This window comes from Pleurodeles waltl, chromosome 11, assembly GCF_031143425.1.
Source record: "Pleurodeles waltl isolate 20211129_DDA chromosome 11, aPleWal1.hap1.20221129, whole genome shotgun sequence".
NCBI classification, from domain to species: domain Eukaryota; kingdom Metazoa; phylum Chordata; class Amphibia; order Caudata; family Salamandridae; genus Pleurodeles; species Pleurodeles waltl.
This window is the reverse complement of record NC_090450.1, coordinates 786,882,988-786,906,265: the sequence shown is the minus strand read 5'-3', so window position 1 is coordinate 786,906,265 and position 23,278 is coordinate 786,882,988.

Sequence of the window (23,278 nt, the reverse complement as noted above, 5' to 3'; positions counted from 1 at the left end):
TTTGAAATTCAAAAGTTATGGTTACAACTTAAATTTATAATTTGCGCACCACCATTTACAACTTGAAGCCAAGTCCCCAGATGGCTGCCAACACTTCCTTGTTGAAGTGTTAGCAGCCAATCAGAGCTCTGCAGATCTTTGTACAAGCTCTTATTATTTGTGAAGTCATTGGGGAGGATCTACTGCCCTAGATATACAAATTTGGATTTCCTTAAATTTCTTTTAAACTTCTGAATGATTTCACACCAAGTAACAAAGCATAGGTTTAGTATCGAAAGCTATATGTCTGCCAAATTTGGTGTAATTCTGTCCAGCTGTTCAGGCTGTAATTGTGTTCAAAACACCTATGAGAATTAACATTGAAAATGTATGTTGTTTCACCCCCCCCTTTTTTCTTGGCCACTGGTCAACGGATCACCCCAAAAATTTCCTTGCGCAACAAGAATCACTGCACCCTTTTTTTGGAAACTTTCATGAAGATTCGTCTAACAGCGCCAAAGGTATAGGCAAGTAAAAAATGCTTTTTCTATGGAAACATAGTAACTACTTGACAGATCTTCATGAAACATTCCAAAAACATTTGCCAGTCAAGTCACCTGCTGTCTGGAAAGTTTCAGGGTGATCCATCTGGGGGGAAGTGGGGAAAGAATAAGGAGGGGGAGTCCAAAAACATATTTTCCCCCATTCATTTTTCCTTAGGGATTTTGAACAGTGATAGCGCCAAAACTACTAAGTGTAATTATACCTAATTTGGCAGAAAGGTAGGTCCTGGTCCAGAAAGCAACCTTTTTTGGTTTTGGTGTAAATCCATTCAGTAGTTTTAGAGACAAATTTGTATATATAGGGACACCAGGGATTCGCGACCCCTCCCGATCTCGTGCTGAGATCTGATTGGCTGCCAACACTACAACAAGGAAGAGGTTGAAGTGTTGCCAGCTATCTTTGGACTCAACTGAAGTAGAGCCCCTGAAAAAATAATAAAAAATTGCAAAAAGGGGCCAGGGTTCGAACACCCTGACCCTTTAGCTCTGGTGCCCTAAGGTAAATATAACTTGCGCCCTCACTATAACATCCCAGTCACCTTCAGTCTTTTAAGTGAATATATATATATATATATATATTCATTCACTAAAAAAAACAAAGGTTACAGGGACGTTATAGTTACAGAATAGAATTTAAAAAAACATAGAAATTCACTTAAAAAAACAAAGGTTACAGGAAAGTTATAGTTAGGCACACATTTTAAACGTACAAAGCCATAGAAACTCATCAGTTACAGTTAGTTACCTCAAATAACTATAACTCGTGCCCTAAGGGAACTATAACTTGCGCTCCGCCATCCATAGTTTTTTAGTTAAAAAGTTTACTGCAAATATTACATTGATATTATCAATGATGCTATGAAAGATGGCATGATTGCCATAATTTGTTGGGCAGTGTGCAGTGCATGGCGAGGGGGCTTGAGGTAACTATAACTTTCCTGTGACCTTTGGTGTGTGGGTCATTGAGTGGCTGCATGAGGGTGTCAGTGGGTCTGTGAGTGAGTGAGTGCGAGAGTGTCTGAGTGGGTCTGTGAGTAGGTTTGTGAGTGAGTGTCTGTGAGTGGGTGCGTAAGTGGCTGTGTGACTGGTAGAAATTGATTGCAAGAGAGACAGAAAGAGATAAAGAAAGTAAGACAGAAAGTCCTTTTTTAGGCTTTAATATTTCATATACTTAGAATGAGATATTTTTTGGGGGATTAAAAAAAAAACAAATAAAAGGAAATGAGTACAGCTGGTCTCAAACCCCCCATAGCTCAATGCGAAGGACCTTCACACTGAGTTATAGCGATTTGTTTTTGTTTTTGGCCCTTTGTGGGATATGTGGGACTGCGAGGGAGCACTCAAGAGCTCCCCTGTGGTCCCTCTTTTATTTATTTATTGTTTTGTTTATTAATTTTTATTACAAAGCCCTTTACAAGCTATGTGGCCTAGGGGGTGGCGGTCCCTAGGACCATCAGTGGCTCCACTCCAATGAGAACTTAGCCCCAAGGGGGTGGTGGTCCCCAGGGTGCAGGGGTCCTATGGGGACCCCCTTTCTTTTTGTAAACATTTGCTCCGGGGGGGGTGAGATCATCCCCCGGGCAGTGGTGGGGGCCATGCGGCCCCCCCAGTCCAAATATTGTGTTGCCCTGGGGGATGCTGGCCACTGGGTGCCCCACATTAATGTAGAGATAGCCACGGGAAGGTGGTAGTCCTTGAGGCAGCAGGAGGACTCCCTACTTTTTGTTTAAAAAAAGCCTCTGGGACTTGGCCCACCCAAGGGCATTAGGATAATGAAGCACGGAAGCCTGTGCTTCATGTTTAAAAAAAAAAAATTACAAGCAGATTTGCAAATCCACTGCTTCTGTGCTCGTAAAATTAAAAAAAAATGCTTTTTAGTCTTGTGGTGCCCTCACCAACAGAGCTAAGGGGTCAGGGTGTTCATACCTTGGCCCCTTTTGTTTTTTATTTTAACTTTTTTTTTGGGGACTCAGCTGAAGCTGAGTCCCAATATGGCTGACAACATTTTAACAGCTTCTGTTGTTGAAGTGTTATCAGCCAATCAGATCTCAGCATGAGATCGTTAGGGAGTCCGAATCCTTCACATCCCTAGATATACAAATTTGTTTTTTCCTTAATTTCTCAAAAACTGATGAATGGAATTACACCAAAAAGCATGAAAATCAGTCTTTCTGGACCACGACCTACCTTTCTACCAAATTTTGTGTCATTTCATCCAGTAGTTTTTGAGCTATCATAGTTCAAAATCCCAATGGAAAAATTAATGGGGAAAACGTGTTTTGGGACCCCCCTTTTTTCTCACCTCCCCCAGAGGGATCATCCCGAATCTTTCCAGGCAGCAGCTAACAGAACTGGTAACTTTTTTGGGAAAGTTTTGTGAAGATTCTTCAAGTGGCGCCAAAGATATAGGCAAGTAAAATAACACTTCTTATATAGAAACTAGGTTGTAACTATAACTACCTAGTGGTGATCGCCACTATATATTACCTGTGGCGCCCTTTGATGAATCTTCTCAAACCTTTCATAACTGGTGTGCCAGACACTTCAGCTGCTGTCTTTAAAGTTTTGGAGCTGTTTGTCAAGCGGAGACAGAGGAAAAGGGGGATCCCAATATTATTTTTCCCTATGAAATTTCCATAGGAATATTTTGACACCACTACAGCCTATACTGCTGGAAGCAATTACACCAAATTTGGCAGAAAGGTAGCTCTTGGTCCAGAAAGTGCCTTTTCATGATTTGGTGTAAATCCATTCAGTAGTTTTAGAGATATTGAAGGAAAGCTAAATTTGTTTATCTAGGGACGCAGAGGCTCAGTGGATCCCAGAGATCTCATGCTGAGATCTGACTGACTGCCAACACTTCAACCAGGAAGTGATGACAGCCATTTTGTAACTCGGACTCAGCTGAGTCTGGAAAAAAAAGTAACAAAAAAGGGGGGGGGGGGTGGTGCAGGTTGGGAAAACCCTGACTCCCTAACCTAGGTGCTGGGGCCCCCCAGGGACCCTGCCAAGGCACAAAAAAAAACATTTTTATTTTTATTTTCACCAAAACTCGTGGACAATCCATGAAGCCAGTGACAAATGAAAACAAAGTGTAGTCTCCCATGCTCACTTACAGTTTAGCCCCAGGGGTATGTGTCAATAAAAAAAGGAGGGGCACACGGGGCCCGGCTCCCCTCCTAAGGCTGTCGAGCTCCAGGGAACACGACCTCCCCTGGGCTTTTTGTCCATATTATAGGGTGGCTTGCAGACCCCCAGGGCTTTTTTGAGCCCCAAGGACCACCACCTCACGGGGCTTGACCCCCTCTTCCTTCCCCTCGTCATTGCAAAATAAGCTCAGATAACCAGCAATCACACTGAAACAGGATAATTACTTCTAACTGCAGCCCCTAAATTATTACCAGATGCTGCCCCTCCTGCAACATCTCTCTGTGCACCTCTTAGATAAATGACAGCACATCACTCTGCTGCTGCCATAACTGTGTAGAGCATAGAGCTACGTGTTGCGCATGCCATATATGTGATATACTGTCCCACGTACTACCTTTCTGATTCTAGCTCACACTTAGGCCCTTATTATGAGTTTGGCGGTCTTTTGGCTAGAACGCCATGGTGGCGGCTGCCAAAAGATCGCCAGTGTTGGAGGTATCCTGCCCATCAGATTAAGAGTCCACAATGAAGACTGCCAAAAAAAAGCCACAAACCCGACACCACCAGGACACTGGCGGGTAGGAAAGATGCGGTTCCACCACCAAGACCACCACGCTGACAACTTTCTGCCCACCATAATACGATGCAAAAATCAGCACAGCGGTCCTTCCATGGTGGAAAACCATTGGCGGCCAAACTGCTGCAAACAGAACACACTCCTGTCAGAACAAAACACCACATTAGGCAGTTCGAAGACCCCACACCTGACACACATACACACACCAGACACATCCACTCACAACACTGTATAACACACCCACACACAACTCATAAGCCTATGCAATAAAAACCACTGACCGAGAGACGAGAGCAGCCACAATCACTAAGCTAGCACCTACACCCTAGAGCAGAGGTCTTCAAACTGGGGGGCGGTCCACCCTAGGGGGACTCCAGTGGTCCCAGGGGGGCGACAGACTCTAGCCAAAAGAAGCATTATACAGATAACAGGCCTTTGTTTTAAGAAAAAGCATGTTATTGCATTTTTAAAAAGTAACAGTACTTAGCAATGTTTAAATAGGTCTAGACATATTGAAACATTGCCATCTTCATAAAATAATTGTGAAAAATTCTGAAGGGGGGCCCACATATTTTTATTTTTCTACTGGGGGGGCGCGGCATTAAAAGGTTTGGAGACCACTGCCCTAGAGGCACACATACACTTCACACTTATCTCACACCACACAACTGCACCACCAACACAATACGAACATCACAACTACACACAAACACCACAACCTACCAGCACTCACAAACACCCCCACACCGCCAAGCACCCTACACTGCACACTACACACACAACATCCACCCCTACCCACAACACAACCACCATGTTATGTCAAAAGCACCCACGCTTCACTGACAACAAGTTGAGGGTCATGGTGGATGAAATCACCAGGGCAGAGCCACAACTCTCAGGAGCACAGGTACAGCAAACCTCCATAGCCAGGAAAATGGAATAGTTGACAGAGTCAACTCACTGGGCAACCATCCATGCACAAGGGTGGACATCAGGAAGAGATGGAACGGGCTAAAGGGGAAGGTGCGTTTCATGGCATTCAGGCACCTGCCCACGGTACTGAAGATTGGCGATGGGCCCCCACGTCCTCTCCCAGAGTTCACATTGTGGGAGGAGAAGGTCTTGGACATCCTGCATCCTGAGGGCCTGACTGGAATACCCGGAAGACTGGACTCTGATGAGTAACTAACACTCCCCTGCCACTAGTTTGTCCTGTCCAGCATGCTTCCTCACCACCCAAACACTCACTAAGTCAGCCCATCTCACACCACACCCCCACCTATTCACCTAGTGCCCCTCTCCTGCATGCCACACCACTACCCACCCCGAATGCCCACACTCCCTGCCAAGTGCACAGATAGCACTGACAAATACAATCACTTCGACTCCCCTAATGCACTAGCCCATCCACAAAAACACCTGCAATGTCCATGTCACCTCACACCTCTTGCATGTATGACTATTGCACTATCTACAACAACTAGATGCTCCGACTGAGGACCAGTACATGGCAATGACAGCAATGAATGGCACTACACAATGCCAAATGCTTCCAAACACAGCCACAGCACTGTCACCAATCCTAAAGGCCACTAATCCAGGCATACTACCCTGAAATGGACTAATCCTGACCTTCAAATTAATAAGGTATATTCCATGCCCAACAGGCACAGTCAGGGCAAACAACATTGCACACACATACCCCCTCCCATTTGGACACCATGATGCAATGTAGAGCCTTTCCCACTCACATATACCAAGCAAGAATGCCCACCAGCTAACAGGGCAACCTATCACATGAACCATCACACAGGAACAGAACGCAGCCACCTAGCAGAAGTGACCTAGCCTGATTCACAACAACCCCAAGGAGCATGGTACACGTCACTATCCACCATCCACAAACAGTGTTCGTTATGCTGCAGCCACTGTATGCATCTGACTTTCAGAAAACCATACATACCTCCAACATTTAACTCTCTCTCACTCATCCACAGGTACCCCTGCCACAGCCATCATGGAAAGGTTACCAGAGACAGCCAGCCCTCCTCAGGATGAAGGCCCCAGTGAGGACATCTCCACTGGATGTCTGGACACTGACGGCCTACCTGGCCCATCTGGGACCTCAGTTCAGTCTACCACTCCCTGCCTCACTCTACCCACAACAAACCCCCCACACCCTGTGGCAGCAATATCTCTGCCAACCCTTCGCCCCCAAACCTGTGTCCCAGGGACTGTTCAATCAATTGTCTGCCCCACAGTACAGGGACCTGAGTCGACCCCGCACACCGAAGACAATGAAGGTCCAGGTGAAACTGGGAGAGGGCACACTGTGCCAGGGGCACAGGCACATGGGGCAGGAGGCGTGGGTGGGAACCTGTGGGCCAGAGAATGGGGCAGCCAAGGGAGGCCTCTGACCAGGAAGCCATCTCCCAAGTTCTGGGAGCATGTCAACTATCCCAGGGCAGGATGGGCCAGATCATTAACATTTTGGGCGAAAAACTATAGGCTGCAGAGGAAACACCACCAGGAGGTCATGCAGCAGTGGCAGGCCCACAATGCTACCATGACCTCCATTCCAGAGGTGCTCAGGGACCTCGCCACCATCATGAGTGCCTTCTCCACCCACCAGCAGGCCCCTTCCACTAGCCACATCACACCTGAGCCATCTACATCTGCGGTTGCTAGTGGAATGGAGGCCCTGCCAGGGGAACCAAAGGCCTCAGGCACCCCTCCCTCTGTAGCAGAAGAAGCCCCCCGCAAATGTGGACATCCATCTGGACATCCAGCTGCAGCAGATGCCAAGACCAAACCCACTGCCAGGAAGTGACCCTCTCCTGAGTGCTCTTATTTGTGTGCCACTGAGATACCCTGTTGACTGTTCAATGACATTACTCCATTTTCCAAAGGACACTGGACCAGTGCTACATACAGCTGTGCCATCTACTTTGAGAATTCCATCTACCATGACCCCACTCATCACCTGTTTCCATTCTAGTTACAATAAACACTATAGATCACAGCTACTGCTTTTGCGTCTTTATTTGTTCACTTACAAATGTTTGGGTCTGCAAAATGTCATGTGGGTATGGCGCCATAATCCAACAGGCAGTGTAAGGGACTCCAGAGGGAGGAATCCTCTGCAGGAGGCAAGGTACAACACACATGTCCCATGGCAGATGTAAGGGAGTCACTATTACAGCCACACACCAAAGTGTATCCAAATATACAACCTGCAAAAAGAACATGACAGAGACTGCCATCAGGATTGTAGGCAAGGCACCACACAGAGCACATATGCAGTTCATAGTTGTCGTTTCCAGTGTAGATAGCCATCTAAACGGGCCACAACAGATGTGACATGAGGACAGGAGAATGCAGGACACATACCACAATACAGGCCTGTACATAGGAGATGTGAATCTTGCAACCTGCAGAGAGTATACATGCTAGAGATGATACATTTACAGACAGCACCTTACATGCATTCAGTCACCCCTCCACAATACACACATAGGAATAGGTACACAGTACACAACCACTGTTAAACCAAATCAGGAGGATCATTGACAGCAAACTATGTTTAAATAGTGCACATGCAAATACACACACAGCATGCCTGTATAATACTGGAAGTACTGATTGATGAGCTCTGCCCTAGAGTCAGATGCACCTTCCTCATCAGCCTCCTCGTCACTTCCCACTTCTGCATCAACAGCCACTGGTCCTGCTGCTTCCTTCTTCTCATCACCTAGTAAGGGTATCTGACGCCTCAGGGTCAGATTGTGGAGCATGCAGCAGGCAACTATGATCTGGCATACCTTTTGGGGACTTTAAAGGACAGCACCTCCAGAGACATGCAGGCACCTGAATCTGGCCTTCAGGAAGCCAAATGTCCTTTCTATTACACACCTCGTCCTGCTGTGGGCCTCATTGAAACAGAATTCTCCTTCTGTGGCAGTGTACCTCACTGGTGTTAACAGCCAGGAAAGGTTAGGATAGCCAGAGTCACCTGTGTGCACAGAAGTAGGACCTGTTACAATACAGGTACAGACAGAGGGAAAATGTGATGACAGGTGCCATAACAGAGACACACATGCAAAAGCATTCATACCAATGAGCCAAACCCTCTCTCTCTGTAGTTGTGCCATCATGTGGGGGGGGGAGGACATTGCTTTTCCTCAGAATGTAGGAGTAATTCACTGATCCAGGAAACTTGGCTGTCACCTGGGAGATATATGGTCTGCCACACACACCACATGCACATAGATGGAGTGGTAGTTTTTGCTGTTCCTATACACCTGTTCATTGGCACTGAGAGGGACCAAGGCTATATGGGTGCCATCTATGGCCACAATCACATGAGGGATGTGTCCCACATAATAGAAGTCTGCCTTCACATAGGCCAAATCCCCTCATTGGGAGAACCTGATCTATGTCCAGGTGTTTCATGAAAGCACACAGTGCATCCTTCAACACAAGCCTGAACATGGGCTGTGACATCTCTGCTGCCAAGCCCACTGTAATCTGAAAGGATCCAGTGGCAAGAAAGTGTAGCACTGACAGGACTTGAACTATGGAAGGGATGTCATAGGGATTATGAATGGCAGGCAATAGATCTGGCTCCAACTGGGTATATAGATCCATGATGATCTGACGATTGAGACAATAGGTCTGAATTATATGCCTCTCCTCCAAGGTTGCAAGGTCCACTAGCAGATGGTACACTGGTGCATGTCTCAATATCCTCATGACATTGTATCTAGCATAGAGAGCACAGAATGAACAATGTGATATGGACATCAAACATGTTAGAACATTTCAAAATAGCACACACCTAACACTGTTTACATGCCGCACAGTGCTGACACATACTAATTTGGGCATGCTGAAGCAGCATGGACTCCACCCTTAATTCACATTGCTGCCCGATCTTTAATTTCTGACATACATCACGTGTCACGTTCCATATGTGGTACACTGACCTGTCCTGCACTGAGCATGTATGTAGTCATGCCATTTACCAAAAAGGTGACAGGGCCAATCAGCCGACTTGTAACTGGACATGCTGGTCATTAGACAGGCAGCCACATAAGGTCACTGTGTCATGCATGTCACATATATATGCCAAACCATGATGGCACAACTGAAGCCTACTCCACATCCCGCCGAAAGATGTGTATGGCACACTTATTTTGCTGCATCAAGGCATGATATGTGCCTAAAATGCCAGCCACCTGTCCTGCTTGCCAAGACAGGTGGAAGTTACTGAAGTCCGGCGGCGTATGTCGTCATGGCGGTAGGCAGTGGCAACCGCCATGCAACTCCTCATTGGTTAACATTGCTGCCTATGGGGGGACTGGGGCGTATGACGATCATCGCCCATGGTGAGGGTGCTGTACGCAGAGGCCATGACCGCCATATTCTGGCGCCTTGCTAACTTGACTCCAGACACTCTAGCAAGCAAGACCTCTACTACTTGAGCTGTTGTGTACTGTCTCTGAGAGCCATCATGCTATGACCTGCAGGTGATAGGGCCCCTGCCTTTACCTAGGAGAAGCAGGTAGAAGGGGTCCTACCACTATATGGACAGCTGTATGGGGCATCAGAGGAGCAGGTGAGCCCAATGTCATAGGTATGTGTGATAGGGGTGTGTTTGAGGGTGAATGGCATACATGTACCACTCAAGGAGTACATGCATGCAGGGGTACGGAGTTTAGGTGTGTGAACTGTGAGGTGGGTATGTGTGAGCATGTGATGGGTCTTCACTGCTGTTGATATGGGGCCAGTGTACATGACTTTCTCCTTCTTTTAGTGTCACCCATGCAGGTCAACACCCATCAGAAGAAGGGGATTTGGCGTGCCATAGACAAGTAAGTGCGGACCCTACGGGTCCATGCCCGGCGGAGCACCCACCGTCGCAAGCAGTGGGAGGATCTGAGACACTGGGCCCAAAGACCGCAGAGGCCCAGCTGGGGATGTCCTCCCAACGAGGGAGTGGTGCCCGTCGGACCATGACCCCCACCCAATGGCCCGCATTTTTGGCAGTGGCCTACCCTGAGGTGGATGAGCGTTTGAGGGCAGCACTGCAGCCACAAGGGGGTGAGTACTGACTGGATCCTGGGACTTGCCTGCCTTAATTGGGATTAGGTGCCACAATGTTGGCAAAGTGCCATTGCATGTGCATCAACATTTTGAATTTTGCAATAGGCACCCTGGCACAGTATATATTGTAGATGTGTCCCCATGCTTACTGTCAGTGGATTTACATCTCCCTGTTCCATACCTCTCCTAATCTGTAATGTGGAGAAGCACAAATGACATAGGCAGATGTGTGACTCCATCCTGCTCATACGATGAATGTGAGTGCCAGTACCACCCAAGCATTGTGAATGAGCAGCTCCCTCCATCTGCATTAGTGGCTCTGAGGTGTCAGTCCACTGCCATCTGTGTAGGTTACCTGTATATCCCACTGAGTGACTGTCCTTTCATCACTGGGACTATGTGAACCATGTACTGTTTGTGGAATGGGCAGATTGTGGGGCTGGCATTATAGTTCCATGACAGAACAGGCCTTCATTGGACAGGAATACTGGCATGGGAACTGACTAGGCATACATAGGTGATCCGCTGACTGTAGGGTATGTGTAGGTAGGCAACCTGGACTACTGAGACATGTAGATTTGATGTGGTCTGATTGCACAGATGTTGCATTCCTAGGAGCAATACTTGTGGGGATGTGGCCTTTTGAACTATGGGTTGGTACTGGTGGTGTTAAGTGCCCTGGGAGATCCCTAATGTGTCACCATGGTGTGCATATGGCATGTATGACAAAGACTAGCTTGTCCTCTGCTGCATTGCTGACTGACTGCCCACATCATGTTGACATGGATAGTTGGGGGCACTACAGATGGCCTGTGACTCTTACTGTTTTGCTTTCCTACTAGGTTGTGTCAGAATTGGAGTGGCATGGGTATTGCATGACGCATGGCGTGTTGATGTGACTGAACTGTTGCAATCAGTCTCCTCAGGCTGCTTATGTGGTGGTAGGATGTGTCTTAGGCCTACTGGCAGTGGTGTTTGTCCATGTGTGCCTCATGCATGCAAAAGAATTGCCACCTGAGATGTGTGTTGTCTGGCCTCAGTGTCAGGGTTTGCCAGTTGTATGGTGTGTGAGGGTTGAGTTGTCACAGTATGTAGTCCGACTGGTATAACTGCATGTGTGGTGGCATGGGAAGTGGTCCTTCATGTGGTATGTGTGTTCCAGAGGTACATCTTTTGTGACACAGCACTCAGTGGGTGTGATAGTTTGTTTTACATGTGGTACATGGCCCATTGTGGATGAACTTAGCAGTTTGCCAAGTGGTCATATATGTGTTTTGTGCCAGCAGCTCTGGGATGGGGTCTGACTATTCACATGGCCAAAACACATGTTCACATAGTACACATCTGATGTGAAGTGTTTGGGTGTCTGACTGGCATTGGCTATATCTGTGTTGTCCTCCATTGGCAGCACCATACTGAGTGGCCAGCCATGTGTAAGGAAAGTTAGATGGTATGTGCTCAGTGAGTGGAGTTGTCTTCACTGTCATGGACATATTCCAGAGGGCATGGACTAATCAGGTGTTGTCACTGTTGAGGCCTGCAGTGTTCTGTTGTGTCAGCTGCACATCCAATGGGTGATAGGTGAATGAAGAAGTAAGATGTGTAGTCAGGCATAATATTGATAGTGCATCCAGGGCATGCTGTGGCAGCTTAAGAGGGCATTAGTTGGCATCATGGGGATGAGTCTAGTAGTGCAGTCCAACATAGGTTTTGCTGTAGATGTGAGGGTTGGCAGACAGGTGTGGGTAGTAGTGACATGTCATGACATGATATAGGTAATTTGTCCTTGCAAATGAGATTTCCTAGCCATGATGTGTATTGTGACAGATGTACATGTGTAGCTGTGTCAATGGTAGGTGCATGTTAACCATTTCCCCACCTATCTCCCTCCCTCTTTCTCTCATTGTGTTCATCAGCATCGTCTGGCGGAGGACAAGGAGCACAGGCGAGTGGGGAAGCAGCAGCCCATGGGACCCAGGAAGGTGGCACCACCGAAATCGAGGTACCCAGCGGGGCGGAGGGCGAGGGGGCTGCCATGGGGGAGACCGGATTCAACACCTTCTCTTCGGAATACTCCCCCAATGGACACTCCCTGGTGGTGACGGACCCATCGGGGACCACCCCGGCACCATCTTTGTCTGCCACCCCCTTACTAGCACTGCCCTCCCTGTGACTCCCCACCCAGTTGCCCGTGCCTGCTCACCCATGAGGGTGGGCGTCTCCTTTGCTGCAGGTACCTCTGACCCTGCCTCAGTCAGCCCTGTTGCCCTCAGTGAGGAGGCTATTGACTGCCTGAGGTCCATCTATGTGGGAGGGTCAACCATCATGAATGCCATCCAGGGACTGGTAGCTTAAGTACAACAGAACAATGTTTTCCTGGAGGGCATTCACAGTGCCATAGCTGGCCTCCAGAGATCCTTTCAGGCTCTGGCCTCCTCACTGTTGGCAGTGTCCCTTTGTCTACCATTCCCCCCTCCACCTACCTCTTCCCATTCCCAAAGCCCTCTCCCCACACCCATCCAGAGCACACATTCACACAGGCATGCATCCACCTCAACAGACACGGTTGACACTGACAAACACAAGCACCACAAGACCCACCGTCGCCATGCACAAGTAAAACACCCACCTGCATACTCAACAATATCCACTCCCTGCACAGACCCCCACACCTCCTCTTTCACAGACACTACACCTGATACTACTGCAGCCAGCATATCATCATTTGCAGATCCCTTCTTACCCACAGTCACCACAATATCAGACCCTCGGACATCCACCCCAGTCACCACATCCGCACTCACCACAACCACCAACACCCCCACATGCAGCACATGTATTATACCTGTAGACACCACCCCAGCAGACAGTCATCCATCCAACATAGCATCTCCCAGCACTTCCACGCAAAACACCTAAACACCCGCACTCACTCACCCAGCAGACACTCTGCACACATAAGTATTCCACGCACGCACCTGCACCCAAGACACCAACAAAGACACATCTTACCACCACTCCCTCTCCTTCCACTCCCAAGTCCTTTTACAAGACCGCCCCTGTGTGCCAAAGAAACATTTCCTGTATGAATTTTCCTTGTTCCCTACCCCTCTCCCACCCCATGAGATACCGGAGTGCTCTGTGTCCCTTCCCAAGTCTAGCTCTTCCATCTCCAAGTCCTCCCCTGCCACCCCTGCCAGTGACCATGCCCCTCCCCCTGCCAAAAATTGACCCCCCCCAAGGCCAAGGAGCCAGCCCAAGGACCCCCCTTCCAAATCCAAGGACCCCCCTCTGAAGCCCAAACCCAAGGACCCCTACCCAAGCCCAAACCCCCCTCTCTAGCCCACCCCCCTTGCCAATTTGAAGCCAGGAGTCAAGTTGGGGCACAGTGAGGTGCCTAATGTGCCTTTGGCACCTCAGACATTGGATTGGCCTGTGTTCTTGTATTTTACATAGTTATATTTATTGAATTTATGAATTTTAAGATTTAATACACCTGGACCAACAAGATATTGGCATCCATCGTACACTACTTCTCTTACCTTTCTTTCTCCAAGTCGGTTTTGTGTTTGTGGTCCTTAATTTGTGTGTGTGTGACATATGTTTGTGTTGGTTGTGCGTGCTGTTGTGCATGGCCTGCATGTGTCTGTGAGGCCCTGTCAACAGTCTCGCTGTGATGTGTGTGTATTGTGTGTGGGATATGATTGTGTAGTTACATGCATGTGTGTCTAGCTATATTGTGTATTGTTTGTAGTGCGAAGCATTGTGGTGGTGTTGTGTGCCATAGTGTGGGTGTTCTGTGAGTCCGTGAGTGTGGGGATGGCTAAGTCATATGTGTTGTATGTTGTGTGTGCATCGTGTGACATATGGTACGTTGTCTGGGTGTGTGAAGGTGTTGTTTAGTTGTGAGTTGTCATTCCATGTTGTTGTCAGTATGTGTTCTCATGTGTAGGTGTACAGTGCTTTGGCTTGCCAGTTGTGATGTTATGGTGTGACTAAGTGGTGTTGTGTTTGTGTGTGTTAGCCAGTGGCGGTGATGTGTGTGCGAGGTGGTGTGTGGTTAGCACATATGTGCGTTGGCTGTGGTGTGTGTGGTTTGTTTGTGTGTGTGTATGTAGTTGTGTGTTGGTATGGGCGTGTGGTTGCTTGTGTGTGTGGCCGCGGCTGGGCGTCCATGTGTGTTGTGTGTCCATGTGTTCTAATGACTTTCCCTCCATTGTGTGCTAGGTGGGTGTACTTACGGTTGTTGTCTTTGTTGTCGCTGGTTCCGGAGTCGTAGTGCGAGCAGGAGCAGTGGTAGAACTTCGAGTTTTAGTTCCATGGCGGCTCTAAACGTGTATGTGTTCCTGGAGGTGTCTCCTTTTATTGGGTTTGTTTCCACCAGGGTTTTGGTGGCGGTGCGACCGCGACAAAAAGCTTGGTGGTGTGCAGCCTCGTAATGTGTCCGACGGTAACATGGACCCTGCCAGTCTGAAGGTGCCTACTGCCGTCTGCGACGGCCTAACCACACTAGCGGTACTGACAGTGATTTGGCTGTAAACTGTTGGCAAGACTGCCATGGTCATAATTTGGTGGTCTTCACCGCCGCGGTGTAACTGCCATCACCAACATGACGGTCCGGGTACCTCCAAACTTGTAATGATGCCCCGAATGTGCCTTATATTTGCTTGTCCGGCCACCAACGTTCGGAGATCTATAGAGACACCAGCTGGCATCACTGTTTCACTTCTGAGTACCAGCAGGAAAAGCGTGACGCAAGGTATACAGTGCCAGCCACAATGGGTCTTTGCTGCACCACTTACAGAAACCAACAGACAGAAGAGAAGCATTTAAGTGTTTGACTCACTAGTGAGCACCAGATGATATAGCTGGTCTCTATCGTCACTGTTAATATACTGGTTTGTACAGTCTCTGTAACATGCTAATGTCTATTGTCACTACAAATATATAGACGCGCTTTCGATCGACTGCTCCAGTGCTCCAGCCCCGTACGGAGGATTTTGACTTAAGGCTTATCAAGACCTTCCTCAACTTTACCTCGTCACCACTGGGACCCTCTACACCTTTTGCCGTGAGGTTATCACCTCATATATACACTATATACTACAAGATTTCCACCTACTGCATAAGGCCCACTTGCCTTATCATAGGTTTCTTCCGAGTTTCGTTTCCCTGGCCGGACGGCCCAGCCTTGATGAAGTCACCTGAGTGACGAAACATGTGTTGGCTGTATCTTGAAGACTGCATAATCCTGAGGCAAACTGTGCCTATGATTAAAGACACTGCTCATTACCTACTTGGGATCTTCACGTTTTGTTCTCTCCATCCTCGACTGTACTACCAGGGATACATATCCTCATTACGTGATTGGACTGTACATTTCTGAGTGCTGTGGTCACACTGTTTTTTGATGTTACTGTGTACTTTGGTACACAAGTTTTTGCCTACTGGGTAGTAAGGCACCTGACCACCTGGCACCAGTCTCTATCTTCATTGACATTCATTAACTACACTGGTTGTTACTCCACAGACGTGCAGCATCTTTCACCCTTACTACCCTTGTTTTCTGCTCTTGGCCTTGACAAATATATTGGAGTCTACTGGCCCTCATAGATACAAACTTGTTTTTATTTTCTCTGTGTCTATATATAATGGTGACTATTGTCTCTGTAAATGTACTGCCCTCCATTGTCTCTGTTTTGCACTGTTGTCTATTGTCTTGCACTAGTGGCTGTCCTCTCTGTAAATATCCAAGGGTCTACTGTTTCTGTTAATATACTGGTGTCTATTGTTTCTATAGATGTGCACTGGTTTCTGTAACCTCTGTAAATGTACTAGTCTTTTGTCTCCATTTGATGTGTCTATTGTCCCTGTACAAATACTGGTGTTCATTGTCTCTGAATATTTACAGGTATCTATTTTCTCTATAAATATACTTGTGTCTGTTGTCATGGTCACATTGGAACTGGTGTCTATAGGCTCTGTGAACATACTGGTGTCAAGAGCGTCTGTAAATATACTGGTGCCTGTTGCCTCTGTAAAATACTTATATATATTGATTATGTATATAACTGTGTAATTACAATAGTATACTGGTGTCTTGTGTCTCCACAAATATAAAATATACTAAGGTTACAGGTACGTCATAGTTAGTCAACAGAATTAAACAACCATAGAAATTCACTTCAAAAACCAAAGTTTATAGGGACGTTATAGTTAAGTTCTGAATTTACTTGCACAAAACTATAGAAATTCAACAGTTATAGCTATGGTTAATTCACATAACTATAACTCTGTAATACAGTGGCAATGTCCCCAAAACTTGGCCCAACTGGGGGCAAAATAACTTAGAAATGTGGGAGACTGCATTTTTTGTTTAATTCTCAGATAAATCTGCTGATCCCCAGGACCAAGGCTAGGGGATTAGGGTATCCATACCCTGCCCCATTTTCTTTTTTAAAACTTTTTTTTGGGGGACTTGGCTGAAGCCGATTCCCAAAATGGCTGCCAACACTTCTTGTTTGAAATGTTGGCAGCCAGTCAGATTTCAGCAGGAGATCTCTCTGGATCTGCAGCCTAAGAAATACAAATTTCTCTTCTCTTTAATATCTCGAAAACTACTGAGCGGATTTACACCAAATAAAAAAAAGCGTGATCCTCAGACCAAAAGCTACAGTTTTGACAAATTTGGTCCAGTTCCATCCAGGGCTTTGGGCTGCAGGCGTGTCTAAAAAGCCTATGGGAAATGCATTTTTTTTAACCCCCCTTTTTACTCAGTAAACAACAAGACACTAGAGGGCACATTTTTTGGGAATATTTCCTGAAGATTCATCAAATGGTGCCAAAAGTAAAGGCATGCCAAAAAACACTTTTTTTTAAATGGAAACTAGGTCCAAACTATAACTACCTACTGGCAACCGGCAGTAGGTAATGTATATACATATATATAGAATAGAATTATATAGAAATATCTAAAAATAGAATAGAATAGAAATAGAATTAAAAAACATAGAAATTCACTTAACCCCTTCGCTGCCAGGCCTTTTCCCCCTCCTGTGCCAGGCCTTTTTTTGCCTATTTGGGGCAGTTCGCGCTTAGGCCCTCATAACTTTTTGTCCACATAAGCTAACCAAGCCAAATTTGCGTCCTTTTTTTCCAACATCCTAGGGATTCTAAAGGTACCCAGACTTTGTGGGTTCCCCTGAAGGAGGCCAAGAAATTGGCCAAAATACAGTGAAAATTTCGTTTTTTTTAAAAAAATTGGAAAAAGGGGCTGCAGAAGAAGGCTTGTGGTTTTTCCCCTGACAATGGCATCAACAAAGGGTTTGCGGTGCTAAACTCAGCAGCTTCCCAGCTTTCAGGAACAGGCAGACTTGAATCCGAAAACCCAATTTTTCAACACAATTTTGGCATTTTACTGGGGCATACCCCATTTGTGCAATTTTTTGTGCTTTCAGCCTCCTTCCAGTCAGAGACAGGAATGGTCATGAAACCAATGCTGGATCCCAGAAACCTAAACATTTCTGAAAAGTAGACAAAATTCTGAATTCAGCAAGGGGTCATTTGTGTAGATCCTACAAGGGTTTCCTACAGAAAATAACAGCTGAATAAGAAAAATATTGAAATTGAGGTGAAAAAAACATCAATTTTTCTCTACTTTTTACTCTGTAACTTTTCCCTGCAATGTCAGATTATCGAAAGCAATATACCGTTACGTCTGCTGGACTCCTCTGGTTGCGGGGATATATAGGGTTTGTAGGTTCATCAAGAACCCGAGGAACCCAGAGCCAATAAATGAGCTGCACCCTGCAGTGCGTTTTCATTCTATACCGGGTATACAGTAATTCATTTGCTGAAATATAAGGAGTAAAAAATAGCTATCAAGAAAACCTTTGCATTTCCAAAAAGGGCACAAGATAAGGTGTTGAGGAGCAGTGGTTATTTGCACATCTCTGAATTCCGGGGTGACCATAGTAGCACGTGAATTACATGGAATTTCTCAAATAGATGTCTTTTTTACACACACCCCTATATTTGGAAGGAATAAATGTAGAGAAAGACAAGGGGCAATAACACTTGTTTTGCTATTCTATGTTCCCCCAAGTCTCCCGATAAAAATGATACCTCACTTGTTTGGGTAGGCCTAGCGCCCGCGACAGGATATGCCCCAAAACACAACGTGGACACATAACAGAAAACAGAGCTGTTTTTAGCAAAGTGACTACCTGTAGATTTTGGCCTCTAGCTCAGCCGCCACCTAGGGAAACCTACCAAACCTGTGCATTTCTGAAAACTAGAGACCTAGGGGAATCCAAGGAGGGGTGACTTGTGTGGCTCGGACCAGGTTCTGTTACCCAGAATCCTTTGCAAACCTCAAAATTTGGCTAAAAAAACCCATGTTCCTCACATTTCTGTGGCAGAAAGTTCTGGAATCTGAGAGGAGCGACAAATTTCCTTCCACCCAGCATTCCCCCACGTCTCCCGATAAAAATGATACCTCACTTGTGTGGGTAGGCCTAGCGCCCGCGACAGGATATGCCCCAAAACACAACCTGGACACATCACAGAAAACAGAGCTGTTTTTAGCAAAGTGACTACCTGTAGATTTTGGCCTCTAGCTCAGCCGCCACCTAGGGAAACCTACCAAACCTGTGCATTTCTGAAAACTAGAGACCTAGGGGAATCCAAGGAGGGGTGACTTGTGTGGCTCGGACCAGGTTCGGTTACCCAGAATCCTTTGCAAACCTCAAAATTTGGCTAAAAAAACACATGTTCCTCACATTTCTGTGGCAGAAAGTTCTGGAATCTGAGAGGAGCCACAAATTTCCTTCCACCTAGCGTTCCCCCACGTCTCCCGATAAAAATGATACCTCACTTGTGTGGGTAGGCCTAGCGCCCGCGACAGGATATGCCCCAAAACACAACGTGGACATATCACAGAAAACAGAGCTGTTTTTAGCAAAGTGACTACCTGTAGATTTTGGCCTCTAGCTCAGCCGCCACCTAGGGAAACCTACCAAACCTGTGCATTTCTGAAAACTAGAGACCTAGGGGGATCCAAGGAGGGGTGACTTGCGGGGCTCGGACCAGGTTCTGTTACCCAGAATCCTTTGCAAACCTCAAAATTTGGCTAAAAAAACACATGTTCCTCACATTTCTGTGCCAGAAAGTTCTGGAATCTGAGAGGAGCCACAAATTTCCTTCCACCCAGCGTTCCCCCACGTCTCCCGATAAAAATGATACCTCACTTGTGTGGGTAGGCCTAGCGCCCGCGACAGGATATGCCCCAAAACACAACGTGGACATATCACAGAAAACAGAGCTGTTTTTAGCAAAGTGACTACCTGTAGATTTTGGCCTCTAGCTCAGCCGCCACCTAGGGAAACCTACCAAACCTGTGCATTTCTGAAAACTAGAGACCTAGGGGGATCCAAGGAGGGGTGACTTGCGGGGCTCGGACCAGGTTCTGTTACCCAGAATCCTTTGCAAACCTCAAAATTTGGCTAAAAAAACACATGTTCCTCACATTTCTGTGCCAGAAAGTTCTGGAATCTGAGAGGAGCCACAAATTTCCTTCCACCCAGCGTTCCCCCACGTCTCCCGATAAAAATGATACCTCACTTGTGTGGGTAGGCCTAGCGCCCGCGACAGGATATGCCCCAAAACACAACGTGGACATATCACAGAAAACAGAGCTGTTTTTAGCAAAGTGACTACCTGTAGATTTTGGCCTCTAGCTCAGCCGCCACCTAGGGAAACCTACCAAACCTATGCATTTCTGAAAACTAGAGACCTAGGGGAATCCAAGGAGGGGTGACTTGTGTGGCTCGGACCAGGTTCTGTTACCCAGAATCCTTTGCAAACCTCAAAATTTGGCTAAAAAAACACATGTTCCTCACATTTCTGTGGCAGAAAGTTCTGGAATCTGAGAGGAGCCACAAATTTCCTTCCACCCAGCGTTCCCCCACGTCTCCCGATAAAAATGATACCTCACTTGTTTGGGTAGGCCTAGCGCCCGCGACAGGATATGCCCCAAAACACAACGTGGACATATCACAGAAAACAGAGCTGTTTTTAGCAAAGTGACTACCTGTAGATTTTGGCCTCTAGCTCAGCCGCCACCTAGGGAAACCTACCAAACCTGTGCATTTCTGAAAACTAGAGACCTAGGGGAATCCAAGGAGGGGTGACTTGCGGGGCTCGGACCAGGTTCTGTTACCCAGAATCCTTTGCAAACCTCAAAATGTGGCTAAAAAAACACATGTCCCTCACATTTCTGTGGCAGAAAGTTCTGGAATCTGAGAGGAGCTACAAATTTCCTTCCACCCAGCGTTCCCCCAAGTGTCCCGATAAAAATGATACCTCACTTGCGTGGGTAGGCCTAGCGCCGGCGACAGGAAACACCCCAAAGCGCAACGTGGACACATCCTAAATTTTGGAAAAAAACAGAGGTGTTTTTTGCGAAGTGCCTACCTGTAGATTTTGGCCTCTAGCTCAGCCGGCACCTAGGGAAACCTACCAAACCTGTGCATTTCTGAAAACTAGAGACCTAGGGGAATCCAAGGAGGGGTGACTTGCGGGGCTCGGACCAGGTTCTGTTACCCAGAATTCTTTGCAAACCTCAAAATGTGGCTAAAAAAACACATGTCCCTCACATTTCTGTGGCAGAAAGTTCTGGAATCTGAGAGGAGCTACAAATTTCCTTCCACCCAGCGTTCCCCCAAGTCTCCCGATAAAAATTATACCTCACTTGCGTGGGTAGGCCTAGCGCCGGCGACAGGAAACACCCCAAAGCGCAACGTGGACACATCCTAAATTTTGGAAAAAAACAGAGGTGTTTTTTGCGAAGTGCCTACCTGTAGATTTTGGCCTCTAGCTCAGCCGGCACCTAGGGAAACCTACCAAACCTGTGCATTTCTGAAAACTAGAGACCTAGGGGAATCCAAGGAGGGGTGACTTGCGGGGCTCGGACCAGGTTCTGTTACCCAGAATCCTTTGCAAACCTCAAAATTTGGCTAAAAATACACATGTTACTCACATTTCTGTGGCAGAAAGTTCTGGAATCTGAGAGGAGCCACAAATGTCCTTCTACCCAGCGTTCCCCCAAGTCTCCCGATAAAAATGATACCTCACTTGTGTGGGTAGGACTAGCGCCCACGAAAGGAAAGGGCCCAAAACACAACGTGGACACATCACATTTTTTAATAAAAAGCAGTGCCTACCTGTGGATTTTGGCCTGTAGCTCAGCCGACACCTGAGGAAACCTAGCAAACCAGTGCATTTTTGAAAACTAGAAACCCAGGGGAATCCAAGATGGGGTGACTTGCGGGGCTCTGACCAGGTTATGTTACCCAGAATCCTTTGCAAACATCAAAATTTGGCCCAAAAAACACTTTTTCCTCTCATTTCGGTGACAGAAAGTTCTGGAATCTGAGAGGAGCCACAAATTTCCTTCCACCCAGCATTCCCCTAAGTCTCTCGATAAAAATGGTACATCACTTCTGTGGGTAGGCCTAGCGCCCACAAAAGGAAATGGCCCAAAACACAACGTGGACACAACATATTTTTTCACAGAAAACAGAGGTGTTTTTTGCAAGGTCCCTACCTGTGGTGTTTGGCCTGTAGCTCAGCCGGCCCCAGGGGGGGGGGCAGAAATGCCCTAAAATAAATTTGCCCCCCAACCCCCACCCTCCCCCGCCGGGAGCGACCCTTGCCTACGGGGTCGCTCCCCCTGCGTGACATTGGCACCAAAAAACAAATCCCCGGTGCCTAGTGGTTTCTGCCCCCTTGGGGGCAGGTTGACCTAAACTCAGCCAATCTGCCCCCAAGGGGGGCAGAAATGGCCTAAATACAATTTGTCCCCCAGGGGAGCGACTTTTGCCTGATGGGTCGCTCCCCATCTCTAAAAAAAAAAAAAAATGAAAAAAAAGAAAAATTCCCCTGGCGCCTAGAGGTTTCTGCCCCCCCCCCCCGGGGGCAGATCGGCCTAATAATAGGCCGATCTGTCCCCCGGGGGGGCAGAAATGGCCTAAAATAAATTTGCCCCCCCAACCCAACCCCCCCCCGGGAGCGACCCTTGCCTACGTGGTCGCTCCCCCTGCGTGACATTGGCGCCAAAAAACAAATCCCCGGTGCCTAGTGGTTTCTGCCCCCTTGGGGGCAGATTGACCTAAAATTGGCCAATCTGCCCCCAGGGGGGCAGAAATGGTCTAAATACAATTTGCCCCCCCAGGGGAGCGACCCTTGCCTGATGGGTCGCTCCCCATCTCTAAAAAAAAAAAAAAAAAAAAAAAAAAACACAAAAAAAAAATTGCCCTGGCGCCTAGAGTGTTCTGCCCCCCCCCCGGGGGCAGTTCGGCCTAATAATAGGCCGATCTGTCCCCCGGGGGGGCAGAAATGGCCTAAAATAAATTTGCCCCCCCAACCCCCACCCACCCCCCGGGAGCGACCCTTGCCTACGGGGTCGCTCCCCCTGCGTGACATTGGCACCAAAAAACAAATCCCCGGTGCCTAGTGGTTTCTGCCCCCTTGGGGGCAGATTGACCTAAAATTGGCCAATCTGCCCCCAGGGGGCCAGAAATGGTCTAAATACAATTTGCCCCCCCAGGGGAGCGACCCTTGCCTGATGGGTTGCTCCCCATCTCTAAAAAAAGAAACAACAAAAAAAAAAAAAAAAAATAAAAATTGCCCTGGCGCCTAGATTGTTCTGCCCCCCCCCCCGGGGGCAATTCGGCCTAATAATAGGCCGATCTGTCCCCCGGGGGGGCAGAAATGGCCTAAAATAAATTTGCCCCCCCAACCCCCACCCACCCCCCGGGAGCGACCCTTGCCTACGGGGTCGCTCCCCCTGCGTGACATTGGCGCCAAAAAACAAATCCCCGGTGCCTAGTGGTTTCTGCCCCCT